General features: G+C 36.3%; 1 long non-coding RNA gene across 2 annotated transcripts in view; it reads right to left on the bottom strand.

Moving 5' to 3' along the window:
• LOC136035250 (uncharacterized) overlaps positions 1-2,203 on the bottom strand; it is a 67,164-nt gene extending 64,961 nt beyond the window's left edge. For both annotated transcript variants that reach the window (XR_010619378.1, XR_010619377.1), the window contains exon 1: positions 2,144-2,203. This is a non-coding gene — a long non-coding RNA (uncharacterized LOC136035250). The remainder of the gene's footprint in view (positions 1-2,143) is intronic.
• Positions 2,204-19,480: the final 17,277 nt, after the last annotated feature.

Below are 19,480 nucleotides of genomic sequence, written 5' to 3'. Positions count from 1 at the left end.
TAACCGCCCTCCCATCCTCTTTTATCTTCAAGGTCGTCCGATCACAATTTTGAGACGGGATAGTTGAACAGCCCAGTGCCGTGCCTCGTGGGGATGGATGAAATCTCCCATTGTTTAAATATATAATTTGTTATACGGAAACAAAGAGACATTTTTCGGGGGGGGGGGTCTGCTCGGGGGATTTTCCACGGGGATAATTTTCCTTTGGGAGGGAAGTTTCCACGTGGTGAACTTCCCAAGAAACATTTTACACTGGCGTAATATGCTAAAATCCCCATCAATTTTTTTTTATTGATCTTACTTTCTCTTCTGACTCGATTTTAATGTGGACTTTTTAAGAAGAATTGTCCAAAGGAAGTTTTTACCGGGATGGAATTGTCAAGAGTATCTTTCTGTATGAAGAGATTTTATTCGGTAAAAGTTCTCCATGCTACAGTTTTGCACATGATAAATTCTTCAGAGGAAATTTTTTTGCAGGAGCAACTTTCTATCGGGGTGCAGGTATTTACGGAAATAATTTTTCTCTGGGGGTGGGGGTTCTGGCGTGATTAAAAAAATAAAATCAGATAAAAGTCTTTTCCAATGGAAAATGTGCTAAGAAAAAAACTTGAGGTCTTTTTTATACGACCTGCCTAGGCTAAGAAATTTTAGTAGCTGTAAAGGCTATAAGAAATAATAATGATGAGCCTACTCGTATCAGTGCACAAGAGAAGATGGGATCGTTTCTGATTTTTTTTTGTGAAGCTCCAGCTAGAATACAAATTATGACCTGTTTTAAGAGAGTAGTACTTTAAACCAACATTTTAATGATTGTTAGGAGTTGAATTAATTTACAAATATTATCCAACAAGTCCTCTCTTTTATTTAACACAAAAAATTGCCTACTCAAAACTCCCTTGTCCAAATGACTAATAGCCCTGTTCATCTCGACTTGACTCGATAGAGGTTTGTTGCACATCATAAAACTGTAATTACGATTGTGATAGTATTGTATATCAGAGGTGAAAATTACATGTGTAAATTTTCCTTTGTCTGTTCTGGTTTCTAGTGGATAGTAATGAAATTGTTATGAAAGGAAAGAATATTCTGATGCTGTTGGCTGGAATGCGGAAATTACAGCTTCGTTATAGGACGCAAAATTATTAGATTCAAATGAGGAAAATAATTTATTCCTAATAAAGTTGTTGACGCCAAAAAACTGCCAGATCAAATAAAATAAGCCAAGCTTACGCCTGGCGGTATAACTAAAAAATTTCCCTCCTGCTACAATCAAAATCCGCAAATCTAGTAGAATATAAACCAATTTGGCAATACTTCGGTCATATGAGGAGATTTTACTGTGGTCAAAATATGTCAGAAATTGGAAGTAAAAAAAAAAATTCTTTAAAAAGGGTAGATTGCATTGACCAAGTATTTTTATGTTTTCTCTATATAAAAAGGTGTAAAGAGGAGAAAAGTATGATGTTTTTAATTGGTGAGGCTGTCGTGGGCCACGGCAGAATGGATAAAATTGTCCAGTTTCTTTTGTATTTTCAACATAAAGATAAGGGAATTTTAATAGTTTTTGCCTTCAAGGTTCAAATGCCAAAGTATGAATTTTTTAATAAATCAAAGCCCTGGAGTCAATTGCCTGTGTTTTCCATTTTTAAAGTACTAGAAATTTGGCATTGCAATGATAATGGTGAGAAAAGGGTTGGGAGGAGGCTATACAAAAAGGTACAGATCATGAGCTTTTGCTACCGTGGCAAGGGTCAAGGGCTGGAGAGAGATGAAAACAAATTTTCACCTACCTATATACTTCTAAAGTAATTTCAGGTAAGATGATGAGGTTCAAAGTACTTGGACCCAATGTGTGGTGTCAAAACCGAAAGAATTTTTTTTTTCTATAGGTCAGAAACCCTTATCTAGTACTACTAATACAAATAACCCACCGCAGCACCAAGTCACCTGAAGCCGGCACAGCTACGCGTGCTTTTCCTCAATCCCAATCTATTCAAAGCCTACCTATTTGCGCCCTCCCATGAAGTACTCATTTTCCTTAAATCTTTGTTTATAACCTTATCCCGCCCGATCGCTGTCAACCTGCTTTTTTTTAGGCCACAGAAGAAATACATATAACGAACAGTAGCAAAAATTCCTATACTCTCCGTTAACGATTTTTGGAACTCATTAAACTAAGCCACTGTTCATGACTATCCTCGCGTGCTATGATCCAATTAGATGGAAAGTCAAGTAGCAACTGAACCTATTGCTCTGACAGCATAGGAACCTTCCCAAACTAAGGCGCTTTGATGTATCATTTTTGAAGAAACTTTTCGCAACTGTTCGTTATATATATACTAGGTATTTCTGCTGTGGTTAAGCCCTAGACAGTTAGTCGAAAAGGGCAATCTTCGGCAATATGTCATCCTTTATCTATAGATAGTGGCCTAGTTATCTCAGGCTTTTTCTCATTATAGCCCTAGAAAGTGGGACTGAACCACATTTTTCGTAGAGCCTACTGTTTGCAATACAGTCAGTCAGCCGAGTACCCAGAACAGTCTGTAGGTAATTTCTCTGGGAAAGACCTAGAAAATCTTCGTCTGTTATTTAGAGCGCCCATGCTTCTAAAATATTTGACGACTTTCATCACTCTAGCTTCCAATAATCTAATCTTGGCTTGTAGACTTATCTTCCTATTATTCCAAATTTTTTAACATTTAAAAATAAATCCATAGCCATGGCTTTTCTACTTATAAGATATTCACTGCTCCCACCGTCTTTAATAATAATTCTACCAAGGTAAATGAAGCTGTCTAAATGATCAATGTTTTCGTTACTCAAAGTCCCCTTTTCATCGTCTCTTATTCCTAACCTTAGGAACTTAGTCTTCTTAACGATATTATCAAATCTGTTCTAACTGGCAAAATCTCTTAAAGTTAATTTATTTTGCTCATACTTTCATTTAGAATACTTAAATCCTCAGCATAATCTAAGTCTAGGAGAGTTTTACATTCCCATTCCAGAAAATATTTTCCTTCCCATTTGATTCCGAGTTCTCTGATTACCTTTCCTCTGCAGCCTAAGACAAAGTTCATCAAAATGACCAATATAAAGGGGGATAGAACACAACTCTGCTTAAGCCCTGATTTAATACGATACGATCTACCAACCTCATTTCCTACCTTAACCACAGCAGTGTTATTCTCGTACACAGGGCTAATTACTTTCATGCATTCGCCCGGTATACTATAAGATCTTATACTGTAATATACTATAAGATATACTGTTATATATTATATACTGTTATATACTGTAATATACTGTAATATATATACTGTAATATACTTATACTGTAATATACTATAAGGTATATTATGAGATCGGTATACTTTACGGTAAAATCTTCGCTAAATCTGTTCTATCAACAGAGTTGAACGTTTGCTGATAATCTGTAAATCTGACAACTAAAGGTGTTTGATAGCTCAGGCACTTCTCAATTATAAAGCTATGAGTGAAAATTTGGTCGACACTTCCTCTACCCTTTCTTAAACCGCAATGTTCTTCTCTTATAACTTTGTCCATAGCATCTTTCAGTCTAAAAAGTATTATATTAGTTAGAAATTTACTATCTACAGAGACTAGGCTAAAGGCTCGATGACTTAAAAACTCACTCGTATCATGTTTCTTTTACAGTGATTTAATTAGGGATTTCCTAAAATCCCTAGGTACTTTCCTTTTCTCAAAAATCATGTTAATAACCTTCACTAGCTTATATCTAACCTTAGAGCCACCATATTTAAGAAAATCATTTACCCTACTATTAGAACCTGGGGCTTCATTATTTTTTTTATACTTTTTGTCCTCTATAGCTTTTCCAGTAGCTCTATCTAGGTTAAGCAAATTCTTAAAATGTTTTCCGCATCTCTCTTTAACTCTTTCCTACTCACTAATTGTGGCCCCATTCCTGTCTTCAAACGGGACAAGCACGTATTGACTACTCCCTCTCAATTTATTAACGTGCCAGTACAATATTTTACTATTATGTGGCCTACATGCATATGTCCATACATATAGATCTTATACCCTGTCACAGTTACCCTTCTAGATCATTTTCCCACGATGGTGCTCTGCGTTACCATGCAAATTAACCCATTGCTGGGATGTCTTCAACAAGACCAGAACATACTTTGCACTTTTACTGAAAATAAAATACATTTTAAATGTTTTCACTTTTTGACTTTAACAAATAAAAAAAATCAGGAGAACTTTAAGGAATAATATCAGTATGAGTATATTAGACTGACAATCCAATTTTTTGTTTGAAGTGAAGTACAAACTTTGTCCTGGACTTTAGATGGCATGGAGGTTGTCAGCCCTACTAATTTTGATTTTGCTTTGTTTTGAATTTGACTTAGCTGTTTATTGTAAAAAAAAAAGATTTCCACAAAACAAGTTTTTCAAAGAAAACTAAGGATCTACATTAAGCCAAAAATTGAGCGGAATTAAATTTAAATAGTTTTCTAATCGCAAAAACACCACAAATTACCAAAACAAATAAATGAAACCAAAAACGAACAGAGAATACAATAAATAACCGTGTCAAATACAAGACAGGCAAAAATTAATATAAGTAGAACTGACATCCCTCATGCCTTCTCAAGACCAGAACAAAAAATGGAATTTATTGCAAAAAAAAACAAAACAAAACAAATGACCTTGGATTGTCATTTAAATATACATATATATATATATATATATATATATATATATATATATATATATATATATATATATATATATATATATATATATATATATATATATATATATATATATATATATATATATATATATATATATATATATATATATATATATGTTTAAATTATAATCTAAATAATATAAAACATGTTTTGTCAAATAATAAAAGATATTTAGATGATATTTTGGTTTTAAATTGTAAGGAATTCATTGATATTTCTAAAAATATATATCCATCAGAGCTTACTCTTGAACCTAGACATGGCACTGGTCTAGAAGATCATTTCTTAGATTTAAATATTAATATTTTTGATAATAATAAATTAAGTTTTAAAATGTATAATAAAACGGATGATTTCGATTTTGAAATGATTAATTTCCCGTTCCCTGAAAGTAATATACACTCAAATATCACATATTCGGCATTTTTCTCACAGTTACTTAGATATGCAAGGATTTGTAGTAATTATTTTGATTTTAAAAATAGATGTAAAACTTTAAGGCAAAAATTGATTTTAAGAGGGTTTTCTGCAAATAAATTAACTTGGCAATTTAAAATATTTAGTTTTCATTATAACGAACTTTTAAATAAATTCCAAAAGAATTATCTTGAAATACTTAGCGAAATCATTGGCTCATTTTGATTTTCCTTGTTATTGAGTTTGGCGTGTCCCTAGCTTTTGACAGTGGATTTCCGGAATATTTATCCTTTAAGGATTTGATAATTTTCCATTTATTAAAGTAAAAAAGGGAAAACATTGAAAATGTATCCTTTTTTCAGTAAAGTGCAAATTATATTCTAGCCTTGAGAAGACATAAAGGTTGTCAGCCCTATTCGTTTTAAATTTTTATTAATTTCAATTTTACTCGGTTATTTATTCTAAAACTAATATATAAAACGTTTTCCATGAAACAAGTTTTTCAAACAAAAGTAAAGAGCCCCATTAAGCCAAAAAACATTAGAAATAAAGTCAACTAATCTTCCAAGCATAAAGCTATTGCAAATCACTACCCATAAATAAATAAAACTAAAAAAGAAAAGAAATTACCATAAATAGACCAGTCAAACTCAAAACGAGCAAAAATTGAAATGAGCAGGGCCGATAATCCCCATCTTTTCTCAAGACCAGAACAAGATTTGCACTTTACTGAAAAAAATACCAACAAATGACCATGGATTGTCAGTTTAATTTAAATATAATGACACTTATTCGTTTAATAAGTTAATAATGACATTTATAAGTTTCAATGAGTTTTTATTTATTATAGTAAAAACGAAGTGGACACATTTACAATATATGGCAGACATACAGACAGACAGACAGACATACAGACAGACAGACCAGACAGACAGACAGACATACAGACAGACAGACCAGACAGACAGAAAGACAGACAGACAGACAGACAGAAGAAACAGACCAGACAAAACAGGCAGACTAGACAGAGGGACAGACAAGACAGACAGACAGACAGACAGACAGACAGACAGACAGATGGACAGAAAGACATACAGACAGACAGAGAGACAAGCAGAAAGAAAGACAGACAGAAAGACAGATAAACACCCAAACAGACAGATAGACAGATATACTGACAGAAAGAGAGACAGAAAGACGAGACAGACCAGACAAACAGACAGACAAGACAGACAGACAGACACAAAGACAAGACAGACAGACCAGAAAGACCAGTCTGTCTGTCTGTCTGTCTTTCTAGTGTGTCTGTCTGTCTGTCTGGTCCATATGACTGGTCTGTATTTCTGGTCTGTCTTGTCTGTCTGGTCCGTCTGTCTCTCTGTCTGTCTATCTGGTTTGTCTCTCTGTCTGTCTGTCTGGTTTGTCTCTCTGTCTGTCTGTCTGGTCTGTCTGTCTATCTGTCTGAATGTCTGGTCTGTCTGTCTATCTGTCTGTCTGTCTGGTCTGTCTGTCTCTCTGTCTGTCTAACTCTCTGGTCTGTCTTGTCTGTCTAGTCTGTCTGGTTTGTCTGTCTGTCTGTCTGTCTGTCTATCTCTCTGTCTGTCTGGGCTGGTCTGTCCGTCTAGTCTGTCTGTCTGTCTGTCAATCTATCTGTCTGGTCTGTCGGTCTATCTCTCTGTCTTTTCTATCTGGTCTGTCTGGTCTGTCAGTCTTTCTGTCTTTCTGTCTGTCTGACTGTCTGTCTGTCTGTCTGTCATGTCTGTCTGTCTATCGGTCTGTCTGGTCTTTCTGTCTAATCTGTCTTTCTGTCTGTCTATCTATCTGTCTTGTCTATCTGGTCTGTCTTGTCTATCTGTCTATCTGTCTGGTCAATCTGGTTGGTCTCTCTGTCTGTCTAGTCTATCTGTCTGTCTGGTCTTTCTGTCTAATCTGTCTTTCTGTCTGTCGGTCTGTCTGCCTGTCGGTCTGTCTGTCTGTCTGTTTTTCTGTCGGTCTAGTCTGTCTGGTGTGTCTTAGCTGTCTCTCTGCCTGTCTGTCTGGTCTGCCTGTCCTTTCTGGTCTGTCTGTCTTTCTGGTCTGTTCTGTCTGTCAAATTGTCTGTCTGTCTGTCAAGTCTCTCTATCTGTCTGTCTTTTCTGTCTGTCACTCTGTCTTTTTGTTTGTCTGTCTGTCTGTCGTTCTGTCTGTCTGTTATATCTGTCTTGTCTGTCTTTCTGGTCTGTCTTTTCTGTCTGTCTGTTTTACTGTGTTGTCATTCTGTCTGTCTATTGTGTCTGATTTGTCTGTCTGTATGGTCTGTCTGTCTCTCTGTCTGTCTGGTCTTTTCTGTCTGTCTGTCTGGTCTTTCTGTTGTCTGGTCAGTCTGTCTTTCTGGTCTGTGTTTCTATGTGGTCTGTCTGTCTGTCTCTCTGTATCGTTTGTCTGTCTGTATGTTTGTCTTGTCTGTCTTCTGTCCGTCTGTCTGACTGTCTATCTGTCTGTCTTTCTGTCTGTCTGTCTGACAGTCTGTCTGGTCTGTGTGGTCTGTCTGGTCTGTCTCTTTGTCTGGTCTGTCTCTCTGTCTCTCTGTCTGTCTTTCTCGTCTGTCTCTCTGTCTGTCTTTCTGGTCTGTTTCTCTGTCTGTCTGTCTGTCTGTCTGGTCTGGTCTGTCTGGTCTGCTCTGTCAGGTCTGTCTGTTTGCCTGTCTGTCTGTGTTGCCTGTGTGTCTTTTCCGTATGTTTAGTCTGTCTGTCTGTCTGTCTGGTCTGTCTATCAGTTTGTCTGTCTGTCTGTCTGTCTGGTCTGTCTATCAGTTTGTCTGTCTGTCTGTCTGTTCTATCTTGTCTGTCTGTCTTTTTGTATGTCTGTCTGTCTGTCTGTTCTATCTTGTCTGTCTGTCTTTTTGTGTGTCTATCTGTCTGGTCTGTCCGTCTGGTCTTTCTGTCTCTTGGTCTAGTCTGTCTGGTCTTTCTGGTCTGTCTGTCTGTCTAGTCTGTCTGTCTGTCTGTCTTGTCTGTCTGTCACTCTGTCTTTTTGTTTGTCTGTCTATCTGTTATATCTGTCTTGTCTGTCTATCTCTCTGTCTGTCTGGTCTTTCTGTTGTTTGGTCTGTCTGTGTTTCTGGTCTGTGTTTCTATGTGGTCTGTCTGTCTGTCTTTCTGTCTGTCTGTCTGGTCTGTCTTGTCTGTCTGTTTATCTGGTCTGCCTGTTAGTCTGTCTGGTCAGTCTGATCTTTCTGCCTTGTGTGTCTGTCTGTCTGGTCTGTCTGACTGGTCTGTATTTCTGTCTGTTATTCTGTCTGGTCAGTCTGATCTGTCTGCCTTGTGTGTCTGTCTGTCTTGTCTGTCTGACTGGTCTGTATTTCTGTCTGTCTGGTCTGTCTGACTGTTCTGTCTTTATGTCTGTCTATCCGGTCTGTCTTGTCTGTCTTGTCTGTCTTGTCTGTTTTGTCTTGTTTTGTCTTCTTGTCTCTGTTTTGTCTTGTCTGTATGTTTGGTATTTCTGTCTGTCTGTCTTTCTTTCTTTTTTTCTATCTGTCTGGTCTGTCTGGTCTGTCTGTCTGATCTGTTTGTCTTGCCTGTACGTCTTGTCTGTGTTTGGTCTGTCTGTCTGGTTTGTCTTTCTGTCTGTCTTTCTGTCTGTCTATCTTTCTGTCTGTCTGTCTGTCTGTCGGTTTGTCTGTCTGTCTGTCTATCTATTCTGTCTTGTCTGTCTGTCTTTCTGTATGTCTATCTATTCTGTCTTGTCTGTCTGTCTTTCTGTATGTCTATCTGTCTGGTCTGTCTAGTTTGTCTGTCTAGTCTTTCTGTCTGTCTGTCTAGTCTGTATGTCTATCTGTCTGTTTGTCTGTCTGTCTAGTTTGTCGGGTCTGTCTGGTTTGTCGGGTCTGTCTGGTCTGCCTGGTGTGTCTGGTCTGTCTGTTTCGTCTTTCTGTCTCTCTGTCTGTCTGTATGTCTGTCTGTATGTCTGTTTGTCTGTCGGTCTGTCTGTTTGTCTGTCTGTCTGTCTATCTGTCTGTCTGTCTGTCTGTCTGTCTGTCTGTTTGTCTTTCTAGCCTGTCTGTCCGTCTGTCTGGTCTTTTTAGGGAGGGGGGGTTTCTTCAGAAGAAGAGTTAAGGGACGTACAAATCTAAACATGGGAGCAGGGTAGCTAAGGGATATAGAATAAGATGGCTCTATAAACAAATCCCTATAACCATGGAGACAGAGTCATTACTGTGATTTTCAGGTCTCCTGAGTTGTGCAGATTCCCCTGGAAATGATCCAACAGACAAGAGGAACTGTACCTGATACCTGGACTCATTGACATAAGATAATTATTTGACAATAATTTTTATTTTCTTACTTCAATACAACTTCAGATAATATGACTTCAATATGTATTAGCTGTGTGTTGTACATCAAAGACAGAACTTTTTGAATACTCTCCTGACTTCCAGGGCTGCTTTATATCCAGAATCAATCCGGGTTTCTAAATTGAGCACTGGGTAGATTGACCTCAGAAATGTCGCAATGCAACTGTTATTTTTATTATCCAACATATGGTCTAACCTCCTCACAAAAGATTTATTTTTATAACGAGGATTTCACCTCTAGCTCGTTGACCAAACTAGTAATAGAAATCTGGTTTCTAATTGGCTTATTCAAAAGTTACATTTTTGAATCTAATTTGATAGTTTAAAAAGTATCATATTTTGCTTGCTGTAAAACTTGTGCCAAAAGCATGAATCCTATGGAATGATGAATTTTAACTTTAAAATCCTTAGACGTTTAAAAGATTCTTATTTTAAAACTTTCTAAAGTGGACAAATGAGGGATTTGGTTCTGAGTTCTGTAGAGGGGAGGGGGATTGTATGTCACATATCCCCTTTCCCGCTGCAGATTGACGCCCTCGTCAATCAGATCATCCCCTTTCCTTAAATTTTACCTTTCTTAAAATTCTTTATTGTCAAATAAATATGTTTATTTTAATTCTTTCACCTCAAAATGATTATTTAAAGAAAATTTTGATTTACATATTCCTACACCTTGTATTGACCCTACACCTTACACTTAAATTACATTAATACATCACTTGACATCAGCAAGGTTTACACGTGAATACCTGATTCCAATTGTTGTTTTTTTTATTTGAATTTTTATCGATTGTATTTAGTATTCCATTGATCCCAGGTATTCTAACCTTAAGGCGGACAAATACATTAAAATTATATAATGAAGATCACACTGACACATTTACTTAATTTAAATTTCAATTTAATATTGGCATCTTCTTGTATTTTTCATCACTTATTGTTAGAATGTTAGATTCCCACCTATTCACAATTTTTGAAAGGTCTTCAAAAGTAAAGTAAAGTAAAAAAGTAAAGTAAAGACCAGACAGACAGACTAGACAGACCAGACAGACAGACAGACAAGAAAGACAGACAGACAAGACAGACAAACTAGACTGACCATACTAACTGACAGACAGAGAGACAGACAGACAGACAGACAGACACACAGACAGACAGAAAGACGGACAAGCAGACAGACCAGACATACAGACATACAGACAGAAAGACCAGACAGACAGACAGACCAAAAAGGACTGGCAGACCAGATGGATAAGCAGAGAGACAGACTAGACAGACAGACCGACAGAGATACAGACAGACCGGACAAACAGAAGGACAGACCGACCAGACAGACTAGACAGACAGACAGACAGACCAGACAACCAAGACACACCAGACAGGTCACACAGACCACACAGACAGAAAGACAGACAAGACAGACAGACAGACAAGACAGACAGACAAACCAGACAGACCAGATAGACAAGACACACCAGACAGAACAGACCGACAGAAAAACAGACAGACAGACAGACAGATAGATAACCAGACGGCCAGACTAAAAGACCAGACAGACAGACTAGACAAACTAGACAGACCAGACATATAGACATACAGAAAGACAGACAGACAAGACAGAACAGACATACAGAAAGAAAGACAGACAAAAAAACAGACGGACAGACGGACATACATACAGAAAGACAGAGAGACCAGACTGACAGACAAAGAGACAAAACATACAGACAAGACATGCAGGCAAGACAGGCAGACAAACAGACAGACCAGACAGACAAACCAGATAGACCATACAGACAGACAGACAGACTGACAGATAGATAGACAGAAAGAAAGAAAGACAGACAGACAGTCAGACAGACAGAGAGACAGACTGACAGACAGATAGACCAGACAGACAGACCAGACAAATGGACGGAGCGAACACAGAGAGAGAGAGACAAAAAGACAGACAGTCCGACAGACAGACAGAAAGATGGAACGACAGACCAGAAAGACGGACAGAAAGAGAGACAGGCACACCAGACAGCCAGAAAGACTAGACAGACCAGACAGAACATACAGACAGACCGACAGACAAAAAAGATCAGACAGACAAGACAGAAAGACAAACAGACAGACAGACAGACAGACAGACAGATAGACAAACAGACAGACAGAAAGACAGACCAGACCAGACAGACAGACAGACCAAACATACAGACGAGACACGCAGACAAGAAAGACAAACAGACAGACATACCAGACAGACAGACCAGACAAACCAGACAGACAGACAAACAGACAGACAGAAAGACCAGACAGACAGAAAAGAAAGAGAAAGACAAGAAAGACAGACAGACAGACAGACAGAGATACCAGACAGACAGACTGTGACATACAACCCCCCTCCCCCCTACAGAACTCAGAACCAAATCCCTCATTTGTTCACTTTATAAAGTTTAAAAAAAAGAATCTTTTAGACTTCTAAAGATTTAAAAAAATAAAATTCATGATTCCATAGGATTCGTGCTTTTGGCACAAGTTTTACAGCAAGCAAAAAATGATGCTTTTTAAACTATCAAATTAGATTCAAAAATGTAACTTTTGAATAAGCCGATTAGAAACCAGATTTTCATTACTGGTTTGGTCAACGAACTAGAGGTGAAAATCCTCGTTATAAAAATAAATCTTTTGTGAGGAGGTTAGACCATATGTTGGATAATAAAAAATACAGTTGTATTGTGACATTTCTGAGGTCAATCTACCCAGTGCTCAATTCAGAAAACCGGATTGACTCTGGATATAAAGCAGCCCTGGAAGCCAGGAGGGTATTCAAAAAGTTCTCTCATTGATGTACAACACACAGCTAATACATATTGAAGTCATATTATCTGAAGTTGTATTGAAGTAAGAAAATAAAAAATATTTTCCAATAACTGTCTTATGTCTATGAGTCCAAGTATCAGGTACAGTTCCTCTTGTCTGTTGGATCGTTCCCAGGGGAATCTTCACAACTCAGGAGACCTGAACATCACAGTAATGACTCTATCTCCATGGTTATAGGGATTTGTTTATAGAGCCCTCTTAGTCTATATCCCTTAGCTACCCTGCTCCCATGTTTAGATGTTAACGTCGCTTAACTCCTCTTCCGAAGAAACCCCCCCGTAACCTTGGCGCAGCCTTCAATAAAGACACTAAAAGGAACTGTATGTGCCTGACAATACTACCTACTACCTTAGACAAGTATGCTTATTTATAAATTATTTTTTGATTTTTAAGTGCAGTATAATTTCATTTCTACTTATGTGTTTTTTTTAATGTGTATACCCCATCCAAAAATAATTAGAATCTTTAATAATTAAAATGAAATACCAGTAAAATTAAAAAAAAATTATATACCGAAAACCATCAATAATTCTTTAAAGAGGAACTAAACTAAAATAACATATATGGCCCAGGAACAAGATGAATTATTAAAAGCGCAACAAATTATTGCAACTTCGGTAGAAATTGCTAAATCATTACCTGAGTATGAAGGGGATACAGATGTGGATCAATTCAACATCCATTTCGGACAATTTGTGGAAATGACTAAAATTGACTTAAAGTATTAAAAAACATGCCACTCTTAAGACTAAAAGGACAGGCATTGACTTTTTTAAAACAAATTGAAAATACCGTAGGAACAGAAGCCACCTCGACAATTAACTCAATAGAGTTATTACAACAAGCTTTTCGGAAGAGATTCATTGACACTAGTTCATTGAACAAACTAAAACACGGAATGGTAACATTCGAACAGACCCAAAACGTAAGAGAATAATTACATAAAATTAGAATCGCAACAGAAGCGCGATACGGTCCAGGCGAAGGGGGGCTATATGAAAAAAATAATACTTAATGTATTTAAACAGGGACTCAACCCAAAACTATATCGTCTATTAATTGCCAAATATATCGATGATATGAACTGGCAGTTCGGGAAAATGAAAGAGCCGTAGAAATAGACTCAATTGCCCTAAAGCATCAAAAATTGTCAATAAATGCAGTAGAAAGCAAAACAGCTATAAAATCAAGAGATCCCTCTCCACGATATTTTTCCAGAAAATCATCACCAAAACCACTTCGAAATGAAATTTGAACCACGACATCTCCATGACAAGTAAGCTTTGCCCCTAATAATCAATTGCGATCACAAGCCGATAACCAACGAATCAGGTGTTACACCTGCAACCGATTAGGCCATATAGCCGGGAATTGTTTTGTAAATAATAATTTTCGTCCTAATTTTAGAGGGACGAGTATGCGTTTGTCCAGGGGGACAAATTATAGTGGGTATGCCACCAGAGGTAACCGGGGAAACACCTTTCTACCAGGAGGTAACTCCCAAATTCCAAATCAAAGATTCCAACGCAGTACGTATCAGTATCGCGGAAGGACAAACCAACCTAAATGGTTGGAATAGAAATACAAGAGGTAGTTATATCAGCCGACGGAACCAATATAACAACTCGATTTCAATTAATAATCAAGAAAACCAAAGCAGAACAAATGAAAGTTCTACACCTGACATCTGGGAACCCCAGGGAAACGAAACAAGCCTCCAAAATTCTTAGGACCAAAATTTGGCGGCAGATGTATCTTTAGGTCCACACCAGTGATTATACCATTTTTGAGTGCTGACAATAATAAAATGTTACCAATATTTTGGTTACCAATATTTAATGTTTAATATTTGTTTTCAGCCCTTATAGATTCAGGGGCGACGGTAAATGTGATAAATACTTACGTATTTAACAAATTCCCCAATTATATTAAACGACGAATGAATAATACGTGTCCCAACTTATCAAGCGTAACCGGACATGACCTGAACGTAAGGGAATCTGTGTATCTAAACTTGCGCAAGGACAACAAAAATTTCAACACTTGATTTGTAATATGTAAAAATTTTCCGTACGAGGCAATAATAGGTGCCAATTTTCAAAAAGCCCATAAAATTTACTCAAAATTTATCTACCCGACTGAGACCATAACAATAATAAATAGCATAAAAGCAAATAAGGTAAAGGAGAGCATAGGCAATATGAAAGAATATAGAAAGAAACAAATTCAAGGAATTTCCAATCTGTGGAAAAAACTTGTAAGTACAGAGCCTGCCAGGAGAGAACCAAAAGATAATAGGTTGAATTTAATAAATGACGAGCAAAATGAAAAATATTATGGATTTATTAGTCCGAAAGACTAAAATTCCCCCAAAATCAATGCAGAGAATCCAAATATCGCAAATGTTAGAACCGACTAATGATAAAAATGATATCTGGGTAGCCTCACCGTTGGAAGATATACCAAAAAATATAACCTGCGAAGAACAAATTATAAAGGGTGAAGGTTACATTTAGGTAACGAACACTCACGCAAATGAACTGATTACCCTAAGCAAAGGAACGTGCTTAGTAGAAATACAAACAATATCGGAAACGGATATAAACAATTGGGAAAAAACTGAAAAAAACTTAGTCAGTAATATATATATTCAAATTAACAAGGAAAGTCCTCTGACAAGAACTCAATTTCTTGAAAAATTCGAACTAAATCACATAACTGACATTCCATTGAAACAAAAATTATGCGACTTACTATGGGAATATAAAGATATTTTTTCGACATCTGAAGACGATATAGGACTTATCCCATTTTATGAACAAGCAATCCAAACTACGGGACTACCAATGGCAAAACAGCCCTACCGTATCCCATTTAAGCATAAGGAATGGCTAATAAATAAAATCTATGACATCGAAAGAAACCAAGTCATAAGACCAATTATAAGTCCATATTCTGTGCCCATTATACTTGTGCGAAAGAAAAATAATGATCTTAGGTTAGTAGTAGATTAAAGAGCCCTGAATGAACAAGTAGTTAGTGACAAATTTCCCCTACCTAGAATAGATGAAATTCTAGATTCCATATCAAATAAAAATAAATATTTACTTCCCTAGATTTGACACAAGGCTATCATCAAGTAAAAATAGCAGAGGGGGGTGTACACAAAACTGTGTTTTCTACGACAGAGTGTGGCTATTATGAATATTTAAGAGTACCTTTTGGACTAAAAACTAGCTCAAGTGCATTGTGTAGACAATCACTTCATTTGTTAAGAGGTCTAAATAACATAATTCACCTTGTTGATGACGTTACCGCGATGGAAAGAGATCCTGAAGACCATTTAGTAACCCTAGCTAAAGTATTTGAGAAATTTAGAGAAGGTAATTTAAAATGTAGACCAGAAAAAGTAAACCTTCTTCAAATAAAAATAAATTATTTAGGAGTAGTTGTAACACAAGTACAAATTTCTCCAGACCCTGAAAAAATAAAATCTGTTAAAAATATAACCCCCCCCCCAAACTATTAAGCAATTACAAGGAATCTTAGGATTAATGAGTTATTTTCGAAAATTTACAAGGAATTACGCACAAGTTGTGAAACCCCTAACTGACCATACTAGAGGAAACCCACAAAAAATTATTTGGTCTAAATAGCCCAGGATTCCTTAGACTATTTAAAAAAGGCTCTTATTTCAGAACCCATATTATCATTAACAGATTTCCAATCAGGACAATTCGTTGTTACAACGGATGCCTCAACCAAGGGAATCGGGGCGATTCTCTCCCAAATAATAAACGAAGAAGAAAAAGTTATAGCGTACGCTTCTCGTACCCTCACACCCGGAGAAAGTAATTACTTTGCTACACAGCTTGAATTATTATCAATTATACACCATCTCGACAAGTTTAAACATTATTTGGTAGGAAGAAAATTTAAACTACGTTCCGACCATAAAAGCCTACAATATCTACAAACTTTCAAAAAGCCAACAGGAATACTCGCGAGATGAATACTGAAAATCCAAGATTTAGACTATGAATTTGAATACCTTAAGGGAGAAACAAAACGCCCCATGCGAGTATCTTAGTATATTTCCAGATAATGCTCCCATAGAAAACGAAAATGAAGAAGTTGAACATGATGAACACGATAAAAGCAAAATGAACACGATAAAAGCAAAATACGCTCCAAAAGGTAAAAATTTAAAAATAAAAACCAATAATCCAGTTAAGGAAAAACACAAAGACAGCCCGCTTTCATTAAATAACATAAAGATATTTCAAAAGAAAGACAATATCTGTGCTGCTCTAATAGATTATTTCTTGCATGATAAAGAACTACCTGATACCATAAAATCTTTTAAAAAAGGAATTGATAATTTTTTATTATGATTTAGATGAGAAAATATTATGTAGAATAATGACTGATAATAATAATAGAAATCAAACTTCCATCGTACCAGTTTTACCCAAAATTCCTGAAATACCCACTTTTGAATTTTTTCATTCGAAGACAGGGGGACATTTTGGCATTGATGAAACCTTTCATAGAATAAAACAATACTTTTTCGTCATTTCAGCCTTAACAAAGTTGAAGAATTCTGTTAATAGTTGTGAAACATGTAATTTAAGAAAAAATCCTCAAATCTACCCTAATCCAATATTACGAAAAACACCTACGGCCTAGTTTCCATTCGATATAGTTTCTTTCGATTTGTATGGTACAAGTGGCGGATCACCCATATCCAACAAAGGGTATACCTGCGTACTTTCAGTAATCGATCATTTTTCTGGTTTCACATTTGTTAAGCCATAAAAAAACCACAGCGCTTACGCTACATCAAAAGCCCTTGTTAAAATATTTCTTAATTTCCGTGTCCCTAATACAGTATTAAGCGACAATGGCCCTAATTTTGTTTCAAAAGCTACCAAGGATTTATTGTCTTTCCTTCAAATAAATAAATTGGTACCGACCCCCTACCACCCCCAGGCCAATGGAAAAAGCGAGAACAGACACAAGCTATTCTCTAATATTTTAGGGATTTACACTAAGGGTGATAGAAGAGATTGGCACGAAACTTTACCCTATTTAACAAATGTGATTAATACAGCTTTCTCCCCAGTAATACGTGATAACCCATTTTATATATTATTCGGACGAGATTTTCGAATCCCGCATAAGGAAATTAGAGTCAAGACAATACTATAATGATTCCGAAGATTATAAACGAATTTATTAACAGAATGAGAAAAACTTATAAACTTGTGAAACAAGAAATCGAAAAATCAAAAATAAAACAAGAAGCCAAAAATATTCAAAATGTTAAGGGGGAACTCAATTTTCAAATAGGGGATTGCGTTTACTTAAAAAATGAAAACAAAGCGGACGGTAAAAAGCTCGCTGATCGATATTCCGGACCCTACAGAATAATTAAAAAATATGATAATAACGCTACATTTAAACTCTTAAAATCGAAATCGGGAAAAATCTACAAGACTCATATTAGTCGTATAAAAAGGGCAAAATTCACAAGAACATGGACCCCGCACCCGTCAACATCGAATACCTTGGAAGACAAAAATGAACCACCTCGATCTAGACTAAGTGAGCTTAACCCTTTCAATTTTAAACAAGGATATTTTGAAAATTGTAGTGACGAGGAAAAATTTAATGAATTTTTAACGATGACAAATAGGATCACCCCCCAAAAAGTACCCTCGTCACGTGGCGACGCAAGGAAACTGACTCATCTTCAAGTGAAGAATCAGAAGAATTAGACTATACGATTTCTCCACAAACACAATTTTTCCCAGATAGAATCTGAACTCTTTACCCCCCAAAGCACTTCCCCGACGATATGGTAAACCCTGTTACACAAAAAAGCAGACCTCTTACGTTATACGATGAATTAAATAAGGCTATATAGACTCCTGGTGACAAAGAGCCAGAACAAGTCAATCAGCCCCAAAAACAAACATTGCGTGAAGCAATGGATTTTATTAATTATCCGATAAAACCAGACAAAGTATATTTGAAGCAAACCCAATTACCAGCGAACAACAATATCACAACATGACAGTGTCAAAAGCAAAACCAAAGGACTGGGTATCTTGGAAGGAAACCATGATGCAATCAATTCCCCATCCTCCTGCAGAAATTCCTTTTAAACAATGGAGGCATCCTAAGAAAACGTTTGACTCCTCCCAAATCTCCCAAGAATCCTTCAACTCTCCCGAGCCAAGAAATCAACAAGACGAATCAATTAGCGAACCCTCTACTTCACGAGGAGAAGAGATTTATGAAGGTCAAGCAGGATCAACACCAAAATCTCAGACTTCTTCTTCAAAAGAACCAGACACTAAATACAAGACACTAAGTACAAGCACTAGCTCCTCAGATACTGACAGTGAATCAGACGCAGATAAACTCAAGGACTCAGAAAGAACAAGACCACACAGTGCTATTGCTCAAGCCAAAAAAGCACAACTGAAAGGTCAAAAGCTCCTAAAGAAACAATATAAGAAATTCGATTTAATATCACTAGCAAAACCAAAGAAAAAAGATACTGAGCCTAAAGAACAAAAGGTAACTACAAGATCAGGTCGAGTTGTCGAAAAGCCAGATAAATTTGATTATTAATAAGCAATCTATCAGCCAAGGGTAAAATTAATAAATCATCTACCGATAAAACAAAAGAAATGCCTCTTCAAAAATTTGTTTCGCCAAGGTACGAACCTGTGATAAAAGATCCCTAAAAAATGAATTTATTAGGACAAGGGTGCAAAAGTTCAGGTCAAGAAAATTGACCAACCTTGTCAACTGACATAGTCAATATTTTAAGTAAGTTATATCGATACTAATAACTCACAAAGAGGGAACTTTGGATCATTTCGTTCTAACAAGAATTTAATTATAAAATACTCCTGGCCTACACTAACATATTCTGCAAAAAAATTTCTTAACATTAAAGCTTATTAACACCTTTATAATTAACACTTGCACAACAGGAATTTCTGTCTTGTTATCTAAGGGAAGATTAAAAATTTTTTTAAACATAAAGGCTATTTTCTTCAATGTAAATCCTAGGTGTCTGTGAGATTATTTAATATTGACA

The sequence above is a fragment of the Artemia franciscana genome, chromosome 14 (genome assembly GCF_032884065.1).
Source record: "Artemia franciscana chromosome 14, ASM3288406v1, whole genome shotgun sequence".
Taxonomy (NCBI): domain Eukaryota; kingdom Metazoa; phylum Arthropoda; class Branchiopoda; order Anostraca; family Artemiidae; genus Artemia; species Artemia franciscana.
The sequence above is the reverse complement of the archived record's forward strand: the minus strand, read 5'-3'. Positions and strand labels throughout refer to the sequence as shown.